The sequence below is a fragment of the Sciurus carolinensis genome, unplaced genomic scaffold (genome assembly GCF_902686445.1).
Source record: "Sciurus carolinensis unplaced genomic scaffold, mSciCar1.2, whole genome shotgun sequence".
NCBI lineage: Eukaryota > Metazoa > Chordata > Mammalia > Rodentia > Sciuridae > Sciurus > Sciurus carolinensis.
The window spans coordinates 1-14505 of record NW_025920127.1 but is presented as its reverse complement, the minus strand read 5'-3'; the positions used below and the strand labels follow the sequence as shown (position 1 = coordinate 14505).

Here is a 14505-nt window from a genome sequence, read left to right as displayed (position 1 = left end):
TTGCGACTAACTTATTTTCTAGGATTCTTTGTTTGTTTTGTTTTTCTTTAATGCTGTATTTTTGAGCTCATAATTTTGATCCTACATACCTAGGTTAATGATTTTTTTCTTTTTGATCAGTTCTATTTTTTATTCAACTGAAGTTTTTGAACATCTGTTTCATTGCAATGAACATTTACCTATAAAGTTACAAGGCCTTTGATTTTGTGTTATGTGTTATGTTGTGCTGTCTAATGTCATGTTTTGTCTGCGTCAAAACTGAGCGCTCTTAAAATTAAAATTTAAAAATGGATCCAAATACTTTTATTCACGTGATTTAAAAAGGTTCAATTTAAATTGGGTAAACTAATAAAAGTAAAATATCTTTGAAAATAACTTGCAAGTCTCCAGGTGGTCAAACTAATGAAATGTTAATGTTAAACAATGTCTAATATCAATTGCTTCTAGGACTTTTCTTCAGCAGGAAAGAGGCAATGGATCCTGTTCAGGACACTTGTCTGATATCTTGGTTTTTATAAAATAAATAAATTGGAGTTAACATGTATGGGATTACTCAAATGTGTTTGTAGAGACGTCTGGTTAATTTACAAAGTTAAAATGCTAATTGTTAAATAACATCAAGTACTCTTAACCCCTCAAATTCCATGGGGTATCATACTTAAACATTATTGGTGTTTTCATAGGTTGGTAAATAAAAAGGGTTTAAACTTGCTTTGTGTCATCACTAAACTAAAAACAAGGTTATTAGAAGTTATGTCCTAACAAGTGGAATTCTATATATAAAGGGTCCCAAAAGTTTCACCTGTGTTTCAATTAAGAGTACTATAAACAACAAAATATTTAATCTTATTAAAATAGAGTGATTTATCTAAATTCAAAAATTTCATAAGAGTTGTTTCAGAATGTAAACAAAAAGGGGTCAACAGATAGAAAAGACAAAATAAAAGGTTCTGGGTTTAAAATGTACTTAATAAAAAGGAAAAGAAAATGTTTCTGGGTAAGAAAGTCTGTGTGTAAGTAAAGGGCAAGTTTCAACAAGTCTGTATATAACTAAGTTGGTTGTATGTATGTAAAACAGCTAAAGCTATTTAAGGTTTTTCCTAAGGTAAAATACTAATGTTCTAATATAAGCCAAAGTTTAATCTATATGGTAAAATGACATGGTAACATGGCAAGGATTTCTTAGAAACACTAATTTACTCTTAACTTTGTGTCTCTTAAGTTTTATTCTTTAGAACAATTATTCTTAAAAATTGGGGTGTATACAATTATGGTTAAACAACTGTTAAAGTATTGTACTGTGTTACAGAGTCTAAATTTTTCTTTAAAAACTAAATTTGGTAAGAAAAAAAGTGTCAAGGTAATTGTGAAATGGTTTCTAGTTGTATATTAAATGTGTTCATATTTTTCAGGTATACAAGTTTTAAAGCAGGAAATTTATTAAGCTGCTATTCTCCAGATAAATTTGTCTGTAATGGTAATTTTAAGCTTATAAAGAGTAAATTTCATTGGGGATTAATTTCTATCATTTAGTGTTCTATTAGAGGACCTGTTATCAATAGGATATATGTAAAATTGGTTATATTTTACATTGAGATAAAAAATTTCAAATGTAAATGTATTTCTAAACATTAGAGCCTAACTTGTTTAAAGGTTAATTTTGTGAAACATGAAAATATTTTGCCACTTTGACACACAAAAGGAAAGTTAAAAGCTCTCTCAGCCTTTCTTTGATTCATGTTTTAGATACAATGTTAAATTGTGTTAATTATAAAGTTTGTATAGACTCAGGAAACAGTATATGTAAACTACTTAATGATATTTAAGGAAGAAGCAAAGATCAACATCAGAATTAGAACACTTAAGATCTATAAAGAGTCACGCCTTACCTGAGATAAGGCTCTGCCTCTCACCTTACTGCATGTTAGAGTGACTCCAAAATAAGTCAGACTTCAGCTTATTTAAAGTTATAATCAAAAGATTGGTTTTTGTTGTAAAATTACTATGATCTCAAATAGGAAATATAATGTGGTTCTCAGTCAAAATTCAAGATAGCTATTATACAAGCAGAATATATTTTTACTCTTGCTAATTTCATTTTGTAAAATTGTTACCTGTTAATGTTTTACAAAAGTAGCTGCTTCAAAAACACACAACCTAGGTAACTTATGATAATAAGCCATCACCTATAGAACAGATAGTGGTAACTTCCAGAACTAATGCAGACTCCAGTTAGATAAAAGGGTAAATAACTGTAAAGTTATGAACATTAAAGTTAAAGCCCAGTACTCTCACTTTATGACTGGTGAAACTGGCTTGCTGGATGATTAAGATCAAACTTAGAGATTGGAATTAAATACAGAAGGCAAGATAGGCCAGTATTTGGATCTTTTGCCCTCAGTCAGCCTGAACCCAGGGAATAAGAGGACTTCTCTAAGGAGTGCTTCAACTCTGGGTCACACAACCTCCTGATCAAGGAGATTGTTGAGACTAGAGGATGAGAATCACTCAGTGCATCTACTGCAGAGGAGGGTCATGAAAAAAGGGAGACATCCCTTAATGCTTCCTAAGGAAGTCACCTCATCAAGGAGACCCTGCCTAACCAATGGTACTGGAGGAGCTAAGAAACTGCTCTTCAGTTCTCTACAAGTGGCCTCTGTGGGAACTCAGCTGACTCTTTAACAAGACAGGAACCAGGTCAATTTGACCAGCTTGATCCTAGACACCCAGCAAAACAGTTAAAACCAAAATATAACCATTCTTGGGCATTTAAGAGAAATAACAGTTAAATGTAACTTAAGATATACACTTGTGTTAGTCCACTAGAATAAAGACTGGAAGCTACAAATGAAAGAAAGATTCTTCAGCATATGTGCCTGATAACTATCAAGAGAAACTGCCAGAGTCAGAAGTTTTTAGTCAGTTTAAGGCCTACAGACCTTCCTAAGCTATACAGGTAGACTTGGTCTATGTTTGCTCGTATGATTACCTAGCCCTAAGTAACAGAAGTATAGAGCTCTCTACTAAACACAGGTTATACCAATAAAGGGATATTTTACAAAAATCAGATGACATAAAGTAGCTTAACTATATTTTTTGGGATATCTATGACATTAAGAGTTAAATGTTGTGTTTACATTCCTGATAACCTGGACAATGTTAAAGTTCCCAAATAAAGGTCTTGTCCTTTCCAGCCTTTGCTAGGTCTAGTTATGGGAACAATTTCTCAGTTCTTCCACCTCCTGGTGAAAGATTGACTTCTGTCATTTTCATGATACTCAGTGGCATGTTCCAGATGCTGCAACATTTACTTTGTACTAATTTCATTTCAGTACTCATGTCTTTTTGTTCTTCTATCATAGAAGCACCCACCCCCAGATGACTTTACAACCTGCTCCTCCCCAACCAGACTTCTACCTCGGACCCCTCGATTGACCCGATTTTTAAAAAAAGCAACTCCAAACTGCTTGCCCCTCACTGCCCCCTTTCAGCTTTGAAGCAGCCAGAACGACCGATGCCCCCTTTTCCTTAAAGCAGTTGGGAGTTCCTATAGCTAAAGCGGGGAATGAAGCCAGAATTAAGGACAGGTAGTTAGTGTAGAAATAGGGAATCGGGTCAATTCGAGGAAATGAAGCCATGAAGCCATCTGCCTTGTAGGGTGCGCTCACTTCTCGGGACTTTTGAAATATCAGCCATGGCCCCTTTCTCCATGCCGGGAGAAGTCTGTATTATTCCCTTTAAACAATCCAAACTATGGTCCTTACTCAACAGTACCAAATGATTAAGCAAACTGATAACCGAGGCAGGATGGACAAATGGATATAAGATTCTATCCATGATAAACAAAAAGGGGGAATAGAGGAGACCTTCAGGTCCCCTAAAGATAAACTTTCTCTTTGTCTCTTTGTTTGGGGTTTTTTAACTCTGGGTAATAAGGGTAACCCGGTGCTTTACTGGAGCTGCGGCTCAGTTTGTGTGTTTCCACAGAATAGACTAACTTACAACCTCTTTTTAGTCTCTTGGGAGGAACAATTCAACTATGTAACAAAACAACTGCTTCTCTCAATTGTACTTCAGATTTGTGCTATCTCTCAATGTTAAAATGCTTCTAGGTTCCTGCTGGCAGACTTAATGTGTGTTCCTACCTTCCTACCAGTCCCAGTCTCTGTTACAGATGATGAATTGCCAGTATTGCTGTCTAGAAACAAGAGAGATTTTGGAATCACCGCAGCAATTGTTGCCGCCGTAGTTGCATCAGCAGCCGCAGCCACTGCGGCAGCTGTTGCTTTATCGGCATCTGTTCAAACGGCTCAAGCGGTTAACAGCGTCATTGAACAAACGGCAGCAGCCTTATCTACTCAACAGACAGTAGATCAACACATGAAAGCGGGAATTCTCTTGGTGAACCAGAGGGTGGACTTACTCCAGGAACAAATGGACATTTTGCAGGAACTGTTAAGCGTAGGATGCATTTATCACCTAAGAGGACTTTGTGTTACACCCATAGCTTATCATAACTTCAGCTATGCAGCAAATTTGTCTAGAATCTTGTCTGTTCAGCTACGTTCCAACTGGTCTTATGAATTTGATAATCTTACAGCTATTCTTAGATCTCAAATTGTTAGCCTTAACGCTACTAGAGTTGATGTAGCTCCTATGTCTGAAGTACTAAATTGGTTATCCTCTTCTTTCAATTTTGTTAAGCAGTGGGCTGGTACGGGAGCATTATGCATGCTTATGATCATTACTGTTATCTTCCTCTCACGCGCTATCATGCGTGTGCGCCAGAGTCAAGCGAGAGATCGTATCATCTTCCATCAGGCCATGGCTGCCCTAGAGGCCGGCAGCTCCCCACAAGTGTGGCTCGCGAGGCTGGGCCATTGACCAGACGGGTAAGGAAGGAGGTGACGCCGTACTGACCTAAGACAGGAGCTGTAGCATGCTCTACAGTTATCCGATGACGGGTAAGGACGGTAGTTGACCACTCCGCCTAAGACAGGCTTGGTCCCGAGCTTTTCTTTTAAAAGAAAAAAGGGGGAACTGTCGGGGTTGCGTACGGGCCCCTGGCCCTAGGTGGGGCCTGGCCAAGATGGCGCCTGGCAAGCTGCCAGTGTGGTTGGAAACTGCTATTCTGTGCGCAAACAACTAACGTCACTTTGAGGAAGTCTCAGTAATTGGTCAGGGCCTCTGCATGATTCTTGCATTATTCTTAAGTGCTCCAAGCTATACCCATATACGTCTATGTTCTCCCCACATATCATGAATATTCTGATTAGTTGATATAACCTATATAAGTGACAGTAACTTCCCTAAGAAAAGGAAGAAGAATCTGCTGTTAATAAAGAAGCTTGCCACCCATCACGTCTCCGGGTCGTTCTTGCTGGCGAGAGTGACAGCCGAGTCCTGTGCTCTTGGAGATGTGAGCTCCTCCTCTGCAAAGCCAGGCTGCCACAGCTCCACTCAGGACTCCCAGAACCCTCTGGCTATGCTGCTCCAGTTCCTGGACAGGTCCCTCCCAGCTGAGGGTCAAGAGTGGGTACACAGCTTTCCTCTAGCAGACTGGACATTGCAGGGTCCCTGCCTGGGCCAGCCCAGCCTCCCCAGAATGGCAGGTAAGGTCCTGTCCCAAGCAGGGTCCCCATGGGCACTGACTGCCCTCCAACCCTGAGTTGGAGGCTACTTCCTCTTTGCCTGCCAGCTGGTCCCAGGACCTGCCCCACTGACACAGAGCTCAGAGCTCCAGAGGCAGCTGCTTGCTCTCAGACATGGAGACAGTTCTGTAGCCACCATCTAATAGCTGCTTGTTTCTTCAACCCCACCTGTCCTAGCCAAGCTTTCTGTAGCCCCAGGGGTGCCTTGTGTCCATGACCAGCCTTCAAGGATGTGATGGAAAGCCTGGAGCCTCTGCCCCAAGTCCATGCTTCTCCAGGCCACATTACCCCTCATCCTCAATGCTACCACCCAGAGGCCCATGTGCCCTCCTCCCACCTTGGCTGATGGGAAGGACAGCTCCAGGTCACCAGCATCTCTTCCACCATGAAATTAGAAGGCTCAACACTGCCCATCCCACAAAAAGAAATCATGGTTTGTTCCTGATGAATGACCAGCTCCTCATAGCAGGTCAAACTGCAGTATGAGTTAGGAAGGAACACGTGGTTGTGAGCTGCCATTTCCCCCAGAGCCACATCTCATCCCAGTCAGACCCTGCTGCCCTGGTTTCAGCTGCTACACACCACACTGGGACCCTCCCTGAGCTGAGAGTGGCAACCTGCAGAGCTGGCATTGGGCCATGCCCCACATAGGAGTACAACTCAGGCTTCCTGGTACAGCCAGGGTCTCTGGGGAAGAGTCTGCCCAGCAGCAGTCCTGGGCCCACCTTTACCTGTTGCATGTCCCGGATCAAGGGACTAAACCCAGCACCCAGCATTGCACACAATCCCAGGGAGGGCTGCACCCTGTGTGCCAGTCATGGCTGAGAAGAGTCCAGGGATCGGGGAGGCTATCACATTCAAATCAAGTCCCCTTTGTTTTCTCAGGTAGGCCTGGGGGGTGGGGTAGCACTTAAAAAAATCAGCCAAGTGAGGCCCTTAATTAGGGTCCTAGGGTCACACTTGCCCAAAGGGAGGACAAATGAAATAAGTGGGTTAAAAGAAAATTTTATCTGGGCATGATGATGCATGCCTGTAATCCCAGTGACTCAGGAGGCTGATGCAGGAGGATTGTGAGTTCAAGGTCAGTCTTAGCAACAGTGAGGTGTTAAGCAGCTCAGTGAGACCCTGCCTCTAAATAAAGTAAAAAATAGGACTGGGAATATAGCTCAGTTGTTAAGCATCCCTGGGTTCAATCCCTGGTACCATAAGAAAAAAAAAAAGAAAGAAAATTCTAAAGAGATGGCAGTTTTGTATATTTTTTAAAAATTTCATTGCTTTCATGTTTTCAAAATAACAAACCACACGTCTCTCATTTTTTTCACTCTATCACTAACATCTGCCTTCATGGCCTGAGCTCCATGCTATCAAAGTCCATCCCCACTTTCTGGCTTCCCCTCATCTGCAGCCTGGCTCCACTGCAACACCCTCCCACAAAAGTCCTAGAAGAGAGGCTGGAGAAAGAGGAAGAGGGACCCTGGAGGAATGGGGCTCAGCCCAGGGTGCTGCATACAGGCTGCTGGGTACCCCAGGCCTGAGCACCCTTGAGATTACAGGAGTCACTGAGCTTCAGGCCACAGAGCCAGCTCTGGCAGGAGCCCATCCCTGAAGTCAAATGCCTCCCCAACCCTGGGGTGCAGAACAGTGAGCATGGGCTGCAGGAAGGACCAGGCTTCCCCAGCTGGGGGAGGATTTACTTATAGGAAAGCAGACAGTCCCCAAAGAAAGCCAAGTTTGCATGACAACTTTCCAGAAAGTCGTACTGTTCCTAAGACTCCATCTGCTTTGTATTTCCCCATTGGACTGAATTGCATGGTTCCCGAAGCCCTAAAAAGGAAAAGAAGGTGTGCGAGTCCTCTGCCAGGAAAGAAGACGTAGCCTTCAGCCAATCCAAGACCACACGTGTCTTTCAGTGAGGACAAAGAAAGGTGGCTGCAGAGGAGAGAAGGAGCCTAAGGGGCCCTGGTTTTCCCTGCTGCAAACTCACCCCTACTCTGGGTCCAGAGGACTCACAGGGGGCAGTGGCAGGGAACAGAAAGAAAGAGTGGGAGGTGCACCTGGAACAGCCAAACCCACGTCCTGGCAGTGGGAATCCTGACTCCCACCATGACTGACCAGGCCTGCAGATGGGGAATGCTGACCACTGATGGGAGGGATCCAAACTCTGACTCTCAAGCCTCCCCCTATGGTCCCCTGAGTCCGGGGGCCCAGAGATCCACCCCCTAGGAGAAAGTCATGAGGTCCCCAATAAAAGGTGAGAAATGGCACAATTCCTATTTTGCATCTCACATCCCAAAAAAATATTTATTTCAAGAAATAAATCTTTAAAAAAAGAGAGAGAAAAGAGTGCCTCTATTGCTTTCCCCCCAGCAGGTCGGGAGCCACTGAGTTTCTTATAGTGGTGGTTTCTGTGGCCCCTGGGACCAGCCTGGCAAAGAGGGGCTCCCAAGGGACCCATTGCCTCCGGTCCCTCCTCCAACTCTCAGGGCCTGGGGATTGCCTCCCTGGGTGGGTGACCAGTGACCAAGGCTTCTCCTTGGCAAGAGGGTGGCAGTGTTTCTGAAAGCCTGACGCATGGAATCTGATAGGGCTCTGGCTGTGGGTGGAGGGTGGGGTCTCCTGGACCAGGGCAGGCATGCTGCACAGATGGGCACAGGGCTCCATCTTGGTCTGAGGCTGGAGGAAGCTGGAGGGGGGACGTGGATGCAGCATGGACAGGGTGGGGGCCACCAGGAGCTGTGGACCTGGGCAATGGGAACAAGTCGGGTGGGCTCTGGGGTGGTGGGGAAGCCCACCCCAAGCCCTGAGGCTGTGGGAGCCAGTGCCTGCGAGGTGCCTGGGCCCAGAGGACACTCCCAGGACACCCAGATGGTGCCCTTGGTGGTTGGGCGGGGACTGAGGTTGTGCAGTGAATCCACCTGGAACTGCAGGTCATGCCACCTGGTTTCAGTTCAAGGGGAGGAGATCTGGAACAAGCAGGAGAGGGGGACAAGTCAGCCAGGCTCTGGGTGGTCCCGCACCCCAAGTGGAGAGGGAGGGGAAATTGAGAGGAGGGAGGGAATGGGGAGGGATGGGGCCGAGCAGTGACAGGGCCCCTCAGCCTGGCCTCCCACAACCCTCTCCTCCACCCACCCCCTAAATGACCGAGAGGGACATGCCTGGCCCTGCGTGCTCAACTGCACTCACAGGAAGAGGGTGCATCCTGATAGGTCTCTGCCAGCACAAGCACGGGCCAAGCCTACTGTCCACTGCTGGACTCCTTCAGGGGACCACGGGGCAGCATGAGACCTGCTGCCCATATCTTGTAAATCAGGCCCACTCAGGGCCCAGCAGTGGCCAGGGCTCTTTCTCCAACTGGTCCAGATCTCACCTGGCACAAAGCAGGGGGCCTTGGTCCATCTGCTTCCGGGCCCCTGGTACCCCAACCAACCAAATATCTACTCGGCCCCGAGTCCCAGGGTGAGAATGCGGCGCCCCAGGGTGAGTGTCCGCTGGCTTGCCTGTGCTGCCCTCCCCTGGACGGTGCTTGGTGCACCTCTACTGCTCCTGGACCTGGGAAGGAAGCTCTGGCCGGGGATTCAAGCATGTGTGCATCTCGAACTGGGGTCTGCTGGTGCTTTCTCCTGCATGGGGAGGCGTGGGGTGGGGCCCCCACTGGCTCACAGGCAGCCTTGGCACAGGGCCACCTGGCTCTTGAGGAAGTCATGCCAGGGGCAGAGCTACTGGTACTTGATGCTGGAGCTGGTGCAGCTGCAGAGCAGGGGCTCCTTCTGCAGGTAGCACTCCTGGCTGGGCTGGGCCAGCGCCAGGTACAGGTGGTGCATCTCCTGCTTGGTGCTGTCACAGGGCACCTGCAGCCTGCATGGGCACCACCAGCATCAGTCACCCCTGGGGTGGGTGGGGTGGGGCTGTCCCCAGCTTGGCATTGCCCACCCCTCTCCTCAGCAACACCTGCCCCAGACTCGGGAGAGGCAGTTACAGCTCCTTATCCACCTGTCTGGGAGCTTGGAGAAGAGAGGCCAGGGTCCTGCCTGGAGGGATGCGCAGCAGCTTTATGGAGAAGGTGCCCATCCAGGCTGGGGCAGGGCCCCCAGGGGCAGAGGGAGCAGAGTGGGACTGGAAGGCAGTGTCCCTTGTAGCGACTGAGTTCTGCCAAGAGCATAGCCGCATGATGCAAACGCCCACCTGGAAGGTCCCTTCTGGATCCTTCCTGACTGGTTGGAAACTCTCGGGAGGGAGTTGGGTGCACTTACTGGATAAAGGCCTCCTGGCTGTTGAGGAAGGGGAAGAAGGAGGGCTCGCAGACCAGACCATGGTCCAGGCATCTATACAGGCCCTCCTGGTGGTGGCCAGCCAGGTCACCAGTGAGTGCGGCAGGGGCCAGGCCCCGGGGACCTGTGGTGTTCTGGGTCCACTCCAGGTGGATGGCGTTGGGCACCAGGACAAAGGGGCTCTGCAAGGCGCTGGTCCCTGGGAGTGCTGGACTGGGAGGTGCACAGAAGTCCTGCAGGAGGAGAGGGGCATCAGGGAGGTGGAGTGGGGCGCGGGCAGCCCTGGGCTACGCCCGGGGACCCAGCCTTGCAGCTTCAGTGGGAGTCACTTTTGGGCACTTGCTGAATACCAGGCAGACTTACATGCACATTTCATTTATTCCTCAAAGTAGCCCCACCCCACGGACACTCAGTTGCCTCCAGGTACTTGGCAGGGAAGGAATGGAGGCTCGGCCGTCAGAGGACCTGAAGGGCTCACAGCCGGAGGTGTTTGCTGCCTGCACATCGCGGGCTTTGTTCTGATGGGCTTGGGGTGGGACCCCAGGTCCAGGATCGAGAATGGAGGGCCACCTACCTGGTGCTGGATGTAGGCATGGATCCACTCCAGTAAGCCCCATTCCTCCAGGGTCCCTCTTCCTCTTTCTCCAGCCTCTCTTCTAGGACTTTTGTGGGAGGGTGTTGCAGTGGAGCCAGGCTGCAGATGGGGGGAAGCCAGAAAGTGGGGAAGGACTTTAATAGCATGGAGCTCAGGCCATGAAGACTGCTTACTTACCCAACTCTCTCACCCCACCCACTCCCTTCATCTATTTAATCCCAAAGCCCAAGCCAGCGACCCAAGACAGGGTTGAGAGGCAGGCCTCACTCTACCCTCCCAGCACAGCCACAGTGGTTAAGGCTCCTCTCCTGCTCTGTACCATGACCTTTCATTCTGCCCAGGACTCAGGTGACACTCTCTGCTTGGAAAAGCTGGCTTGCTACTTTGCCACCCATCACAGTTGTCCCTTCAAGTGTCCCTGGAAGGCCACCAACCCCTCACTCGGTACTGTGTGCTCAGTGTCCTCCTGGCCTTGGGTGGGTCTCCCACAGGCCACCCCTTCCCTGGTCCCTGCCCTCAGGGAGGCTCCTCTCTGCATCCCACTGTGCCCAGGAGGAGAGACAAGGAGGAAGAGGGCCGGCCTCCCCCAACTTGAGCTCCGTCCCCCACCCGGGCACTCATGGAACATGGTCATGTACTGCTTGGGTTTCAGGTTCCAGTAGCCCCAGTTGGTGCAGTAGCCAGGCAGTGTAGCATATTCCTCGTGGTTGCACGCAGGCTCGGTTCCAAAGGTGTCAATGACCGGGATTCAGCACCTGCCCCCCAGGGATCAGGAGCAGTGGTCATGCTTCTGTGTCCTGGGCTGGGGCTGCCCCAGCCAGGAGCCCTGTAACTGGCCAGTGACTGGGTCAGGGTAGTGCCCTGTGTGGCAGAGTTTGGCCTCCAACACTCTCCCTGAATGACCACAGCAAGTGCCTTGACCTCTCTGTGTCACCTCCCAGTAAAGTGGGATCACAACAGCCCAACACCCAGGTCCCCGGTTAATGTTCAGAAGCTGTTCTCCCTGCTGCCCAGGAGCAGCTGCTTGGAGTGGGGTCCCTCCCTGCTCCCCCCAGGGGTTCACCTGGGTGAGGGTCCTGGGGGGACTGTGTTGGCGGAGTCAATGCCCCCATGCCTCCTCCTCCAGGTGGACTACTTGGGCAGGGGATGCTAGTGGGAGGCCTGTCCTCCTCCCTCGGCCACCGTCAGGGGCAGAGGCTCTGGGTCCAGGGGTCTCACCTCTGTGGATCTGCACCCCAGGGCTCTGAGGCCCCAGAGCATCCCTGAGTCCACCTGCCCACAAGTGGGCCCTGAGGTAAAGCAGAGCAGCCGCCTCACAGGATGCTCCCCATGACCCCATCCTTCCCGTAACCCAGAGTCAGTTGCCCAGTGCTGAGGTTGGCACTGTTCCCCAGAGCAGGGTCCGGTGGGAGGAGGGGCAGGAAGAGGGCGCCGAGTGCCAGAGAACATGCATTAATAATAAAAGCAAGAACGCTGCCTGTCACTTTTTTCCCCTAATAAAATCATGTGGGATAGTCAGTGGGACTGGAGCAAACGTAATAAATAGCAGGGCTCTCTGTGCTACATTAAACCTGCACCCCACTGGCTGCAGGAAGACAGGGAGCCATGGCACTGGCCTTCCTCCCGACCCAGGGGCTGCAGAGGGAGGGGAGTGTGGGGTTCTGTCCCCACCCTGCAGGGCAGAGCCAAGCCCCCACTGGGACATCCAGTTCCATTCCATCCCGCCTCACCCACTGCAGTTCCTCTGCCCCTCCATCCAGGTGACCCCACCCCAGCCCCATGCAGCCCTGGAGGCCACAGAGGACGCCCCACTCTCCAAGGTTTGGTGATCATCCTCGTGAGGGGGCAGAGCTCTTGTGAGATGGGAGCTTCGGGACAGGGAAGGACAGAGACAGGGCAGCCCCGCAGGGTGAGGGGAGCAGCTTTCTGCCTGGGTCCACAGCCACCCAGCCCCCACCGCCATCACCAGCCCTCTCACCTTACTTCTTGAAGGAGAGTCCCAGGTGCTGCTTCATCTGCGCAGGGCGTGGTAGTCAGTGTAGATGAGGTCGAAAGGCAGGGATATGGTGAACGGGCAGTTCCCCTGGCCTGGCGGCAACCCTCAGTTACTGAGAGAAGAGCACTTGAGAGTCTGGGCTTCAAAAAACTCACCTTCCCAATCAGCTCTGGGCCTGGAGGGGCCTCCAGCCCACCCACCCCTTTCCTAAAGCCCAGGATGAGAAAGGAGAGGGGCTATAAAGGGCCATGAGGTTAGTGCAGACTCTTGGACAGGAATTGAATAGGATGCCTGTGTACAGGTTTCTCACTGTACAAGGGAGTCCAGCCAGGGTCAAGGGGCACCGAGATCTAGTCCAGGCTGGCTTTCCAATTGTGTACCTGGCCAGGGCCACCTGCTTCTCCTGCAGGGCGGGGACTGCCCAGAGAGGGAGATTTTAATTCACAAAGCACTGGCGACGGAGTAGCATATCTACACTGTTTGTTTGGAGTCAAGGGTCCCAAGACTCTTGCCTCGGAGAGTGTACTCCTACTCTGCTGGCCAGGCTCCTGATGCTCCAGGGCAAAGAGCTCTGGCAGGCACAGAACAGACTCAGAGTCCCCTGGGCTGCCCCTCACCTTCCAGGTCACTCAGACACTGGTTTTCTTCTGAGACAGGGTTGCCCCTGGTGACCCAGAGGCTGCAGCTTGGCCAGACTGGGCAGGTCCCTCTGCTAAAGCCTTGAGGCCACCCTATCTCACCCACCTGCAGGGTGTGGCCACAGCCCCAGGGCTTCTTGTAGGATCACTGCAGAAGGGCTCCAAGTCCCAATTGGAACAGCTGCCCATATAAGTTCCTCTGCCCCACTCCCCACCCCTAAAGCAGCATCTTTCTTCCCGTGGCCATTAGATCCCAGTCTGGGTCACACATTCTATAGGTGTGTGCTGGACCCTGGAGCCAGGGAGCAGATCACCCGCTGCAGGGGACCCCCTCTGCCTTCCCCTACCACCAGGCCAGAGAAAGCAGCCCAGGGCCTCAGAACAGGGCCTACTCCAGAGACCCTCCTCCCTGTTGGGTCCCTCTATTAATCCTGCTTAGCAAACCCTTCCTGAATGCATTCTGGGTGCTGGGCCCTGACACAGAGACATCCAGGAGGAGCCCCTGCCCTGGGAGCACAGGAGCCATGCGGGGAGCATGGCCTGGGGTGCACACACTGAGACTTGAAAGACTGCCCTGGGAGAGGGCAGGGAAGGGCAGGGAGCAGCCAGGAAGGCCTCCCCAGGAGGGAGCTGCAGGTGAGGCCTCCTCTTCCTCTCTCTACAACTCCCATGGGCAGGGAGCTCCTCCTGGGCTGGATGTGCCCCGCCTCTGCCCCTAGGGGATGCCCAGCTCCCTCGGATCTGGTTCAGCTGCTGCTACTGGAAGAGGTCCTGGAGGCTCCCCTTCAGGGATCCACATGATGGTGGCCTCAGGCCAGGGAGGAGACCCACTTTGACGAGGACATTTATTCCCTAATGGAAAAGGGCCACCACTGATCATTCCCTGGGCTACATCTCTGGCTTCCTGGTTCAGACCAGATGGAAAAGGACCAGCCTCAGAGGCTCAGTGCTGTCTGCAGAAGCCGACTGTCCCCTGAGCACACTGTCCAAAGTGGTGCCATTTTGATGATGTTTATGGTCTTGACAGGACTGTGACAGAAAGACCTGGGGGAAGATCCAGGCATGGGGGAGGGGGCAAATGGGAGGGACTTCCCGAGGCGCCTCACCAGCCAGTGCACCCCACCCAGACAGAAGCTCTGCTGCTAAGGCGGACAGAGGAATGGGAACGTGGCCTGGGACCCCTCCTCCCTCCCTCACAGAGCCCCTTTCTAAGTACCCCACCAGAAGCCTCAAGGCCAGCCAGGGCTTCCAGGGCAGCCATGCCTCAGAAACTTTCTTGTTGAAATGCCCAGAAAGCGAAGCAGAAAGAGCACAAACTCCAGGATGGAGCTGTCCCAGGAAGCGGCTCCCCATCTCC

General features: G+C 50.5%; 1 pseudogene; it reads right to left on the bottom strand.

Moving 5' to 3' along the window:
• Window positions 1-9307: 9307 nt before the first annotated feature.
• Window positions 9308-12717, bottom strand: LOC124973992 (alpha-1,6-mannosylglycoprotein 6-beta-N-acetylglucosaminyltransferase B-like; annotated as a pseudogene).
• Between the last annotated feature and the right edge of the window lie 1788 nt (window positions 12718-14505).